Source organism: Hemiscyllium ocellatum, chromosome 8 (genome assembly GCF_020745735.1).
Source record: "Hemiscyllium ocellatum isolate sHemOce1 chromosome 8, sHemOce1.pat.X.cur, whole genome shotgun sequence".
Classification (NCBI taxonomy): Eukaryota; Metazoa; Chordata; class Chondrichthyes; order Orectolobiformes; family Hemiscylliidae; genus Hemiscyllium; species Hemiscyllium ocellatum.
This window is the reverse complement of record NC_083408.1, coordinates 119678301-119692476: the sequence shown is the minus strand read 5'-3', so window position 1 is coordinate 119692476 and position 14176 is coordinate 119678301. Positions and strand designations below refer to the sequence as shown.

Below are 14176 nucleotides of genomic sequence, written 5' to 3'. Positions count from 1 at the left end.
GTAGTTTTAGAGAATTATTTTTTCTGACTGGAAGTCTGTAACCAGAGGTGTTCTGCAAAGGTCGATGCTGGGACTTCTGTTGTTTGTAATAGAACAGAGAACATAGAGCATAGAAAAGTACAGCACAGAACAGGCCCTTTGGCCCACGATGTTGTGCCGAGGATTAATCTAATCTAAAATAAAATATCTTAACCTACATACTCCTCAATTCACTGCTGTCCATGTGCAGGTCCAGCAGTCGCTTAAGTGTCCCTAATGACTCTACTTCCACCACCACCGCTGGCAACGCATTCCATTCTCTGCGTAAAGAACCTCCCTCTGATGTCCCCTCTGTACCTTTCTCCTAATATCTTAAAACTATGACCCCTCGTGCCAGTCAATCCTGCCCTGGGGAAAAGTCTCTGGTTATCGACTCTATCCATGCCTCTCATTACATTGTACACCTCGATCAGGTCACCTCTTTTCCTCCTTCACTCCAGAGAGAAAAGTCCGAGCTTATTCAATCTTTCTTCATGAAACAAGCCCTCCAGTCCAGGCAGCATCCTGGTAAATCTTCTTTGCACCCTCTCCAAAGCCTCTGTATCTTTCCTATTGTAGGGCGACCAGAACTGGACACAATATTCCAAGTGTGGTCTCACCAGGGACTTGTAGAGCTGCAGCAAAACCTCGCGGCTCTTAAACTCAATCCTCCTGTTAATGAAAGCCAAAACACCATATGCTTTCTTAACAACCCTATCCACTTGGGTGGCAACTTTGAGGGATCTATGTACTTGCCCACCCAGATCCATCTGTTCCTCCACACTGCCAAGAATCCTGTCTTTAATCCTATAATCAGCATTCGAGTTTGACCTTCCAAAATGCATCACTTCACATTTACCCAGGTTGAACTCCATCTGCCATTTCTCAGCCCAACTCTGCATCCTGTCTATGTTGCGCTGCAGCCTGCAATAGCCCTCTACACTATTGACATCTACAAATCTTTGTGTCATCTGCAAATTTACTAACCACCCCTCAACCTCCTCATCCAAGTCATTTATAAACCTACAAAGAGCAGAGACCCAAGAACAGAGCCCTGCGGGACCCCACTCAACACTGTCCTCCAGGCAGAATACTTTCCATCTACAATCACTCTCTGCCTTCTGTCACAGCAAATTCTGAATCCAGATAGCCAAATCTCCCTGTATCCCATAGTTCCTGACTTTATGAATGAGCCTACCATGGGGAACCCTATCAAATGCCTTGCTGAAATCCATATACTTACACATCCATTGCTTGACCTTCATCGACTTGCCTTCTCACCTCCTTAAAGAACACAATAAGATTTGTGAGGCATGACCTGCCCCTCACAAAGCCACGCTGACTGCCTTTAATCATGCTATGCTTTACCAAATAGTCATAAATCCTATCCTTCAGAATACTTTCCAAATCTTTGCTGACCACAGACGTAAGACTGATTGGTCTGTAATTGCCCCCTTGAAAAGAGGAATAACATTCTCCTCCTTCTAATCCTCCGGAATGACTCCCATGGAGAATGAGGAGGCAAAGATCTTTGCCAGCAGCTTAGCAACCTCCTTTCTCGCTTCCCAGAGTAGCCTAGGATAAATCTGGTCTGGCCCTGGGGACTTATCAATCTTAAGGTTTGCCAAGATTTCCAGCACATCAACTTCATCAATCTTGATCTGGTCAAGACTGTGTCCCAGCTCCTCAAAGTTTTTATTCACAACAAGGTCCCTTTCCTTAGTGAAAACTGAAGCAAAAAACTCATTTAGGGCTTCCCCTATCTGTTCAGACTCCACACACAAGTTCCCTCCGCTATCCCTGATCGGCCCTACCTTCTCCCTGATCATTCTCTTATTCCTCACGTGTGAGTAAAATGCCTTTGGGTTCTCCCTAATCCTTCTTGCCAAGCCTTTTTTGTGCCCCCTCCTGGCTCTCCTCAGTCCATTTCTGAGCTCCTTTCTAGCAAGCCTGTAATCCTCTAAAGCTGTGCTAGACTCTTGCTTCCTCCACCTTACATAAGCTGCCTTCTTCCTTTGGATGAGAAGCTCCTCTGTTCTCGTCATCCAAGGCTTCTTAATCTTACCCCTTCCTACCTGTCTCAGAGGAACAAATTCGTGCATCACTCGCAACAACTGCTCCTTAAAGGGTGGATGCTAGGAAATTGTTTCCGTTAGGCGGGGAGGCTAGGACCCATAAACACAGCCTTAGAATTAGAGGGGGTAAATTCAGAACAGAAATGCGGAAACATTTCTTCAGCCAGAGAGTGGTGGGCCTGTGGAATTCATTGCCACAGAGTGCAGTGGAGGCCGGGACGCTAAATGTCTTCAAGGCAGAGATTAATAAATTCTTGATGTCACAAGGAATTAAGGGCTATGGGGAGAATGCGGGTAAGTGGAGTTGAAATGCCCATCATCCATGATTGAATGGCGGAGTGGACTCGATGGACCGAATGGCCTTACTTCCACTCCTATGTCTTATGGTCTTAAATAGTCTCCACATATCTGCTGTACACTTTCTGTGGAACAACTGCTCCCAAGCTGTACTTCCCAACTCCTGCTGATAGCATCTTAATTTCCTTTTCCCCAGTTAAATATCTTCCCTTGGTAACTGCTCCTTTCCCTCTCCAAGGCTTTGGTAAATGTGAGGCAGTTGTGATCACTGTCCCCAAAGTGCTTTCCCACCGTGAGATCTGACACCTGTCCTGGCTCATTGCCGAGCACCAAATCCAAAATGGCCTCTCCCCTTGTCGGTCTGTCTACGTACTGAGGAAGGAAACCCTCCTGAACACACCTGACAAAATGGCTCCAGCCAAACCATCTGCACTAAGGAGGTTCCAGTCAATATTGGGAAAGTTGAAATCACCCATACCAACAACCCTGCTGCTTCTGCATTTTTCCAGAATCTGCCTGCCTATGAGGTCTTCAATCTCTCTACTGCTATAAGTTGGTCTGTAGAAAACTTAGAAAAGCCCCAATGTGATGGCTGTTCCCTTGCTGTTCCTAACTTCCACCCGTACTGACACTGGACAAACCTTCCTCAACAACCTTCGTTTCTGTCGCTGTGATGCACTCTCTGATTAACAATGCTACACCCCCTCCTCTTTTTCCACCCTCCCTGTTCTTTTTAAATGTTCTAAACCCTGGAACATCAAGCAACCATTCCTGCCCCTGTGAAACCCACGTCTCCGTTATGGCCACAACATCATAGCCCCAAGTACTGATCCATGCTCTAAGTTCATCACTCTTATTTCGGACACTCCTTGCGTTAAAGCAGACGCACTTTAACCGATCCCTTTGTTCCATCGCGTGAGAAACTTTCCCAACAGATTCACTACATCCTGTCACTGCCCCATCTACAACTACCCCCTCTCGGACATGTGGCTCTGATTCCCACCCCACTGCCAAACTATTTGGATGAAAATGTACATTAAACTGAAAGAACTGTAGAGGCTGTAAATCAGAAACAAAAACAGAAAATGCTGGAAAAACTCAGCAGATTCAGCAGCATGTGTGAAGAGAAATCAGAGCTAACGTTTCAAATCCAGTGACTCTTCCTCAGTTCTGAGGAAGAGTCAATGGACCCAAAACTGAAACTCTGATTTCTTTCCACAGTTGTTGCCAGATCTGCTGAGCCTTTCCAGTAATTTCTGTTTTTGCTGTGGATGAAAATATATGCGGTCTAATTAGTAAGTTTGCTGATGGCACAAAAATTGGTGGAATTGTGAATAATGAGGAAGGTTGTCAAAAGATGCAGCAGGATATAGATCAGTTGGATTGTTGGGTGGAGAAATGGCAGATGGAGTTTAATCTGGACAAGTGTGAGGTGATACATTTTGGGAGGTCAAATGCAAGAGGGAAGTAGAAAGTAAATGGCAGGACCCTGAGGAATATTGGAATACAGAGGAATCTTTGTGTACATAGCTCCCTGAAAATGGCAATACAAGTGAATAAGATGGTAAAGAAGGGGAATGGCATGCTTGCCTTCATGGGGGTCGGGACATATAATATAAAAGTTGGCAATCATATTGTAGCTATTTAAAACTTTAATTAGGCCACATTTGTGTACAGTTTTAGTCATCACACTATAGGAAGAATGCGGAGGCATTTCTCTCTTCAATTTATAACTCTCCAGTCCAGGCCCTCCCCAGTCCAGGCCCTCCCCAGTGCTATCACATCATTCCTATAATGTGGATTTCAGAACTGCAATCAAAACTCTAGCTGTGGTTTAACCAAATTTTATATAGTTCAGGCATAACCTCCCTGCTCTTAAACGCTATGCATTAGGTAAAGATGTACTTGTGCCCTATGCCTTCTTAACTACTGTATCTACTTGTTCTTTCACCTTAAGGAATCAGTGTATACATACACCAAGGTTCCTCTGATCCTTATGGCTTCCCAGGTCCACCTGTTTGTCCTATGTTCCCTTGCTCTGGAAGGTCCTCCCAATTGTTTCACCTCACACTTGTATGGAATTAATTCTATTTGACACTGATCATCTCATCTAATCAGTCTGCATATATCCTCTTGTAGCCTAAGAATACACTATTCACTATTACCATATCTGCACTTTTTGTATCATCAACAAGCTTACTTATCAACACTCCTAAATCATTTATATCAACCACAAACAGAGGTCCCAAAGCGGATCTCTACAGAACTCCACTGGACACAGGATCCGAGCCCCTCAACCATCAACCTCTGCTTCCTGCCATTCAAAATATTCTGGATCCAATTGGATCCTATGGGATCTTATTTTCATTATCAGTCTCCAAAATCCAAGTAGACTACTCGCCCAGACACCTGGTCACCTCTTCGAAGAGTTCAAGTTCAATATGGTCAGTCATGACCTCCCATTAATAAAACCAAGCTGACTGTTCTTGTGCAAGATAGTTCTGTTTCCCCACCTCTGAAGTTAGGCTGAATAGCCTGTAAATCTACAAGATTGAATAAAGTGGGCTTTTTCTTGATTATATGTTTTATTGAGATCTGCTTCTTGTTTAAAATTTAAAAATATCAACCATAAGTACTAAGTTAGGCTGGACCAGTATTTTTAGAGCTGTAATTGTTGTGGTTCTGTTCACCGAGCTGGGAATTTGTGTTGCAGACGTTTTGTCCCCTGTCTAGGTGACATCCTCAGTGCTTGGGAGCCTCCTGTGAAGCGCTTCTGTGATGTTTCCTCCGGCATTTGTAGTGGTTTGTATCTGCCGCTTCCAGTTGTCAGTTCCAGCTGTCCGCTGCAGTGGCTGGTATATTGGGTCCAGGTCGATGTGCTTATTGATTGAATCTGTGAATGAGTGCCATGCCTCGAGGAATTCCCTGGCTGTTCTCTGTTTGGCTTGTCCTATAATAGTTGTGTTGTCCCAGTCGAATTCATGTTGCTTGCCATCTGAGTGTATGGCTACTTAGGATAGCTGGCCAATGTAGTGTACAAAATCCCATGCAAGGACTGCACAAAACACTACACAGGACAAACAGGAAGACAGCTAACGATCCGCATCCATGAACACCAACTAGCCACGAAACGACATGACCAGCTATCCTTAGTAGCCACACACTCAGATGACAAGCAACATGACTTCGACTGGGACAACACTACTATTATAGGGCAAGCCAAACAGAGAACAGCCAGGGAATTCCTAGAGGCATGGCACTCATCCACAGATTCAATCAATAAGCACATCGACCTGGACCCAATATACCGGCCACTGCAGCGGACAGCTGGAACTGACAACTGGAAGTGGCAAATTCAAACCACTACAAATGCCGGAGGAAACATCACAGAAGTGCTTCACAGGAGGCTCCCAAGCACTGAGGATGTCACCTAGACAGGGGACAAAACGTCTGCAACACAAATTCCCAGCTCCGCGAACATAACCACAACAACGAGCACCCGAGCTACAAATCTTCTCCCAAACTTAGAGGTGTAAGACAGGAATTTTTTTTTAGGTCTATAGATTGTTAAGGAGCAAAGATCTCTTCCTGTCGGATGTGTGAGTTTAGGAAGAGTTTCCATGTTACTGATGATTGTGACTGTGGGAAGTGTGTTATGTTGCAAATCCTATCAGACCGCATGGATAGGTTGGAGCGGCAGTTAGAGGCAATAAGGAATTTATTGGAGCTAAGGGGTGTGATGGATGGTAGTTATAGAAAGTGAGAAAAACCACAGATACAGTCATGTAGACGGGTTAACTCTAGAAAAGGCGGAAGAGGGAGGCTGGTGGTGCAGGGGTCTCCAGTGGTTATCCCCAACTCAAACAAGTACGCTGTTTTGGAAAATGTAGGGGGTGATGGACTCTTAGGGGAATGTAGCATGAACAGCCAAGTTTATGGTACCAAGAATGGCTCTAATGTAATGGACTCGGGTACGTTTTGGCACTGCCCTTTTGGCGCCAATCATTTGACCCCACTATTTTGGCTCTGAACTGTTTTGGCGCTCATTACTTTGGCACTGAGCTGTTTTGGTGCCAATTCAGAATTTTTTAAAAAAGTCTTGTTGATTAAAAATACAGGATGACTAATGACCCTATGTAATTTTCTCAACTAGCAAGAATTGATAGTCAAAGATGTAATGACCCACTGTAGATTCAAATCTTGTTTTGTAATCATTTTCTCATTGAACAATTGTTAATAGTCATCTACTGCCTTGATGATACTTAAGCCCTTCTGTCTTCACATTGGAAAGCTGTAATACAATTTTCTTTCTATTTTCTTGTAAAGCCCATACCAGAAATGGCTGAAAACATTCTAAGCAAGAGAGACAAACCAAAATTTTCACGATGGTTATCTATATGTGTTTGATAAATGTAGCAAAATGTAGAAATTTGTTTTTATAACGAATAGGTTAAAAATAATAAATAAAAAATAATTAGATTTATTTCTTGCAATGCAATAAAAACAAGTTTCTTACGGACTCTACAAGACTTTTTTAAAATTCTGAATTGGCGCCAATACAGCTCAGTGCCAAAGGAATGAGCGCCAATACAGTTTATAGCCAAAAGGGCGGCGCCAAATAGTCCCATTGCGAATGTAATGAAGGGTATGTCAGGTTCCAAGTGATCGACTGCGATAGGGACACTCTAGTCAGAGGCACAGACAGACATTTCTGCGGCCGACAACAAGAAATCAGAATGATGCATTGCCTGCCTGGTGCCAGGATCAAAGATATCTCAGAGAGGGTGCAGAATGTTCTCGAAGGGGAGAGGGACCAGCAGGCAGTCGCTGTACACATTGGAACTAAGGACATAAGAAGGGAAAAGGATGAGATTTTGAAGGGAGAATATAGAAAGTTAGGCAGGAATTTAAAAATGAGGTCCTCGAGGGTAGTAATATCTGGATTACTTCTGGTGCTATGAGCTAGTGAGGGTAGGAATAGGAGGATTGGGCAGATGAATGCATTTCTGAGGAGCTGGTGCAGGAAAAAAGGGTACACATCTTTGGATCATTGGAATCTCTTCTAGGGTAGACCTTACCTGTACTGATGAATTAAACTGCATTTACTTCAATGCAAGAGGCCTAACAGGGAAGGCAGATTAACTCAGGGCATGGTTAGGAACATGGGACTGGGATATCATAGCAATTACAGAAACATGGCTCAGAGATGGACAGGACTGGCAGCTTAATGTTCCAGGGTATAAATATTACAGGAAGGATAGAAAGAAGGATGCAAGAGAGGAGGGAGAGTGTTTTTTTAATGAGGCACAGCATTACATCTGTACTGAGAGAGGATATTCCTCAGAATACATCCAGGGACATTATTTGGGTGGAACTGAGAAATAAGAAAGGGATGGTCACCTTATTGGGATTGTATTATAGATCCCCTAATAGTCAGAGGGAAATTGAGAAACAAATTTGTAAAGAGATCTCAGCTATCTGTAAGAATAATAGGGTGATTATGGTCGGGGATTTTAACGTTCCAAATTTGGAGTGGGATGCCATGGTGTTAAGAGTTTAGATGGGAGAGGAATTGGCTATTTGTGTACAAGAAAATTTTCTGAGCCAGTATGTGGATGTACCTATGAGAGAAGGTGCAAAACTTGACCTACTCTTGGGAAATAAGGCAGGGCAAGTGACTGAGGCATCAGTGAGGAAGCACTTTGAGGCCAGCGACCATAATTCTATTAGTTTTAAAACAATATAGAACAATATAGCACAGTTCAGGCCCTTCAGCCCTCGATTTGTGCCGACTTTTTATCCTACTCTAAGATCAAACTAACCTACATACCCTTCATTGTACAATCTTCTATGTGCCTATCCAAGAATCGCTTAAATATATCTGACTCTACTACCACTGCTGGCAATGCATTCCACACACCCACCACTCTCTGTGTAAAGAGCCTACCTCTGACATCTCCCCTAAACTTTCCTCCAATCAGCTTAAAACTATGGCCCCTCATGATAGCCATTTCTGCCCTGGGAAAAAGTCTCTGGCTATCCACTCTATCTATGCCTCTCATCATCCTGTACACCTCGATCAAATCATGTCTCATCCTTCTTCACTCCAATGAGAAAAACCCAAGAGAACTTGAAAAACAACAAAAACTTGAAAGACCTTATAGAGACAACAAGCAAAACTAGTTTCATTACAAATACTGTACAAGGACTGTAACAAACACTACATTGAACAAACAGGCAAAAAACTAGCCACCAGGATACATGAACATCAACTAGCCACAAAACGACATGACCCCCTCTCACTACTATCCTTACATACAGATGAAGAAGGACACCACTTCGACTGGGACAACACACCCATCCTATGACAAGCCAAACAAAGACATGTGTGAGAATTCCTAGAAGCATGGCACTCCAACTGGAACTCTATCAATAAACACTTTGACTTGGATTCTATCTATCACCCCCAAGAAAAAGAACAGAAAATGACATCACCATAGGAAATGGCATCATCAACCCAATGAATCCTAAATGCATAAATAAAAAGTGGGTCATACCACCAGTGCTTCACCAGAGGCTCACTGATGATGTTACCTAGTATGGTGATGAAACGTCTGAAAATGAACCTTCAAGCTCAGCGAGCAAACCTACATCCAATACCTTGGCGACCTCTAAAGCCCTGTCTGATCCTTGCCTCCTCAACCTTAAGTAAGCTTCCTTCTTCCTCTTGACTAGACTTGACAGCAAAAGCGGTGGGAAGTGAAAGGATAACAAGTGACTGGGATTAAACGATAGTCTGAATAGTAAAGAATGAGAGAAGACTAGTGGGAGACACAGGAGAAACACATTTATTTTAATCATGAAAGGTGTGTTGTAGTAAGCCAAAGTATCTTTCACTTTCAAAAGGCAACACCAAAGTTTTTTTATTATTCATTCATGGAATGTGGATATCCCAGCATTTATTGCCTATCCTAATTGCCCTTGAGATGCCTTCTTGAATTCTGCAGTCTGTGTACTGTTGGTAGACCCACATTGCCCTTAGAGAAGGAATTCTAGGAATTTGACCCAATTCCTCTAAAGGAACAGGATGGTGAGTGGCTTGGCGGGGAACTTGCAGGTGGTGGTGTTCCCATGCATCTGTTGTCCTCATCCTTCTAGATGGAAGTGGTCATGGGTTTAGAAGGTGCTGTCTGATGATCTTTGGTGAATTTCTACATCTTGCAGATAGTACACACTACTGCTACTGAGAGTCGATGGTGGAGGGAGTGGAGATGCTATTGCACAGCTCCAAAGCAGGTGGTCTTGAACTAGTACAGAGGAGGGAACACTACGATTACACCTAATGGGACTGAGTGGATGCCTTTAGATGCAGTGCCAATCAAGCGGACTGCTTTGTCCTGGATGGTGTCAAGCTTCGAGTGTTGTTGGAGCTGCACTCATCTAGCCAAGTGGATAATCCATCACTTGTGCCTTGCAGATAGTGGATAGACTTTGGGGTGTCAGGAGGTAAGTAACTTGCCGCAATACTCCTAGTCTCTGACCTGCTCTTGCAGTTACTGTGTTTATGTGGTGAGTCCAATTGAGTTTCTGTTCAATGGTAACCATAAGGATGTGCATTGTTTTGTGTGTGTGTGTTGGGCGGGGGGGGGGGGGGGTGTGGAATTCAGAGATGGTGGTGGTGAGATTGTCTTTTAGAAGCCCTACAGTGTGGAAATAAGCCATATGGCCCAATATGTCCACACCGACCCTCCAAGCAGTAACCCACCAGACCCATTCCCCAATCCTATTACTCTACATTTACCCCTGACTGATGCACCTAACCCACACATCCCTGTGCGGTGAGCTGCTCGGGAGGATTGAAACTAGTAAGGTAGGGGGGTGGGACCCAGGGAGATAGTGAGGAAAGAGATCAATCTGAGACAGGTACAGCTGAGAACAAAGGCGAGTCAAACAGTCAGGGCAGGCAGGGACAAGGTAGGACCAATAAATTAAACTGCATTTATTTCAATGCAAGGGGCCTAACAGGGAAGGCAGATGAACTCAGGGCATGGTTAGGAACATGGGACTGGGATATCATAGCAATTACAGAAACATGGCCCAGGGATGGGCAGGACTGGCAGCTTAATGTTCCAGGATACAAATGCGACAGGAAGGATAGAAAGGGAGGCAAGAGAGGAGGGGGAGTGGCATTTTTGATAAGGGATAACAAAACAGCTGTGCTGAGGGAGGATATTTCCGGAAATACATCCAGGGAAGTTATTTGGGTGGAACTGAGAAATAAGAAAGGGATGATCACCTTATTGGGATTGTATTATAGACCCTCCAATAGTCAGAGGGAAATTGAGAAACAAACTTGTAAGGAGATCTCAGCTATCTGTAAGAATAATAGGGTAGTTATGGTCGGGGATTTTAACTTTCCAAACATCAACTGGGATTGCCATAGTATTAAAGGTTTAGGTGGAGAGGAATTTCTTAAGTATATACAAGAACATTTTCGGATTCAGTATGTGGGCGTACCTACTAGAGAAGATGCAAAACTTGACCTACTCTTGGGAAATAAGGCAGGGCAGATGACTGAGGTGACAGTGGGGGAGCACTTTGGGGCCAGCGACCATAATTCTATTGGATTTAAAATAATGACGGAAAAGGATAGACCAGATCTAAAAGTTGAAGTTCTAAATTGGAGAAAGGCCAATTTTGACGGTATTCGGCAAGAACTTTCGAAAGCTGACTGAGGGCAGATGTTCGCAGGTAAAGGGACAGCTGGAAAATGGGAAGCCTTCAGAAATGAGATAACGAGAATCCAGAGAAAGTATATTCCTGTCAGGGTGAAAGGAAAGGCTGGAAGGTGTAGGGAATGCTGGATGACTAAAGAAATTGAGGGTTTGGTTAAGAAAAAGAAGGAAGCATATGTCAGGTATAGACAGGATAGATTGAGTGAATCCTTAGAAGTGTATAAAGGCAGTAGGAATATACTTAAGAGGGAAACCAGGAGGGCAAAAAGGGGACATGAGATAACTTTGGCAAATAGAATTAAGGAGAATCCAAAGAGTTTTTACAAATACATTAAGGACAAAAGGGTAACTAGAGAGAGAATAGGGCCCCTTAAAGATCAGCAAGGCGGCCTTTGTGTGGAGCGGAAGAAAATGGGGGAGATACTAAATGTGTATTTTGCATCAGTATTTACTGTGGAAAAGGATATGGAAGATATAGACTATAGGGAAATAGATGGTGACATCTTGCAAAATGTCCATATTACAGAGGAGGAAGTGCTGGATGTCTTGAAATGCATAAAGATGGATAAATCCCCAGGACCTGATCAAGTATACCCTAGAACTCTGTAGTAAGTTGGGAAGTGATTGCTGGGCGTCTTGCTGAGATATTTGTATCATCGATAGTCACAGTTGAGGTGCCAGAAGACTGGAGATTGGCTAACGTGGTGCCACTATTTAAGAAGGGTGGAAAGGACAGTGGAGTTGTGGATAGTGATGAAGGATGTTGTCGGTTGCAGAGAGACATAGATAAGCTGCAGAGCTGGGCTGAGAGGTGGCAAATGGAGTTTAATGTGGACAAGTGTGAGGTGATACACTTTGGTCGGAGCAACCGGAATGTAAAGTATTGGGCTAATGGTAAGATTCTTGATAGTGTAGATGAGCAGAGAGATCTCGGTGTCCAGGTACACAGATCCTTGAAAGTTGCCACCCAGATTGACAGGGTTGTTAAGAAGCCATACAGTGTTTTAGCTTTTATTAATAGAGAGATCGAGTTCAGGTACCATGAGGTTACGCTACAGCTATACGAAACTCTGGTGCGGCCGCACTTGGAGTATTGTGTACAGTTCTGGTCACCGCATTATAAGAGTTTTTTGAGGATGCGGAAGCTTTGGAAAGGGTACAGAGGAGATTTACTAGGATGTTGCCTGGTATGGAAGGAAGGTCTTACGAGGAAAGGCTGAGGGACTTGAGGCTGTTTTCATTGGAGAGAAGAAGGTTGAGAGGTGACTTAATAGAGACATACAAGATAATCAGAGGGTTAGATAGGGTGGACAGGGAGAGCCTTTTTCCAAGTATGGTGACGGTGAGCACGAGGGGGCATAGTTTTAAATTGAGAGGTGATAGATATAGGACAGGTGTCAGAGATAGTTTCTTTACTCAGAGAGTAGTAAGGGTATGGAATGTTTTGCCTGCAACGGTAGTAGATTCGCGAACTTTAAGTACATTTAAGTCGTCATTGGACAAGCATATGGACGTACATGGAATAGTGTAGGTGAGATGGGCTTCAGATTGGTATGACAGGTTGGCGCAACATCGAGGGCCGAAGGGCCTGTACTGCGCTGTAATGTTCTATGTTCTATGTAAGGACAAGCCAGGGAACTATAGACCAGTGAGCTTGACGTCGGTGGTGGGCAAGTTGTTGGAGGGAATCCTGAGGGACAGGATGGACATGTATTTGGAAAGGCAAGGACTGATTAGGGATAGTCAACATGGCTTTGTGTGTGGGAAATCATGTTTCACAAACTTGATTGAGTTTTTTGAGGAAGTAATAAAGAGGATTGATGAAGGCAGAGTGGTAGATGTGATCTATATGCACTTCAGTAAGGCTTTCGACAAGGTTCCCCATGCGAGACTGATTAGCAAGGTTAGATCTCGCGGAATACAGGGAAAACTAGCCATTTGGATACAGAACTGGCTCAAAGGTAGAAGACAGAGGGTGGTGGTGGAGGGTTGTTTTTCAGACTGGAGGCCTGTGACCAGTGGAGTGCCACAAGGATTGGTGCTGGGTCCTCTACTTTTTGTCATTTATAGAAATAATTTGGATATGAGCATAATAGATATAGTTTGCAGATGACACCAAAATTGCAGTGGACAGCGAAGAAAGTTACCTTGGTCAACGGGACGTTGGGCAGATGGGCCAATGGGCAGAGAAGTGGCAGATGAAATTTAATTTAGATAACTGCAAGGTACTGCATTTTGTGAAAGCAAATCTTAGAAGGACATATACACTTAATGGTAAGGTCCTCGTGAGTGTTGCTGAACAAAGAGACCTTGTAGTGCAGATTCATAGCTCCTTGAAAGTGGAGTCACAGGTAGATAGGATAGTGAAGAAAGTGTTTGGTATGCTTTCTTTTATTGATCAGAGCATTGAGTTCAGGAGTTGGGAGGTCATGTTGCAGTTGTACAGGATGCAGTTTAGGCTACTTTTGGAATATTGCGTGCAATTCTGGTCTCCTTCCTATCGGAAGGATGTTGTGAAACTTGAAAGCATTCATAAAAGATTGACAAAGATGTTGCCAGGGTTGGAGGATTTGAGCTATAGGGAGAGGCTGAATAGGCTGGGGCTGTTTTCCCTGGAGCATCGGAGTTTGAGGGGTGACCTTATAGAGGTTTACAAAATTATGAGGTGCATGGATAGGATAAATAGACAAGGTCTTTTCTCTGGAGTGGGGGAGTCCAGAACTAGAGGGCATAGGTTTAGGGTGAGAGGGGAAAGATATAAAAGAGACCTAAGGGCCAACCTTTTCACACAGAGGGTGGTGTGTGTATGGAATGAGCTGCCAGAGGAAGTGGTGGAGGCTGGTACAACTGCAACATTTAAGAGGCATTTGGATGGGTATATGAATAGGAAGGGTTTGGAGGGATATGGGCCGGGTGCTGTCAGCTGGGACTAGATTGGGTTGGGATATCTGGTCGGCATGGACGGGTTGGAACTGAAAGGTCTGTTTATGTGCTGTACATCTCTATGACTCTGTGATTGTGGTTTATTTACATGATCAGGAGATCATCCTC

The 14176-nt window shown here is 43.9% G+C and overlaps 1 protein-coding gene across 1 annotated transcript in view; it reads right to left on the bottom strand.

The window, feature by feature from the left end:
* The window catches only part of tmem63c (transmembrane protein 63C), a 331403-nt gene that overhangs the window by 74743 nt on the left and 242484 nt on the right, over positions 1-14176 (bottom strand). The window lies entirely within an intron of this gene.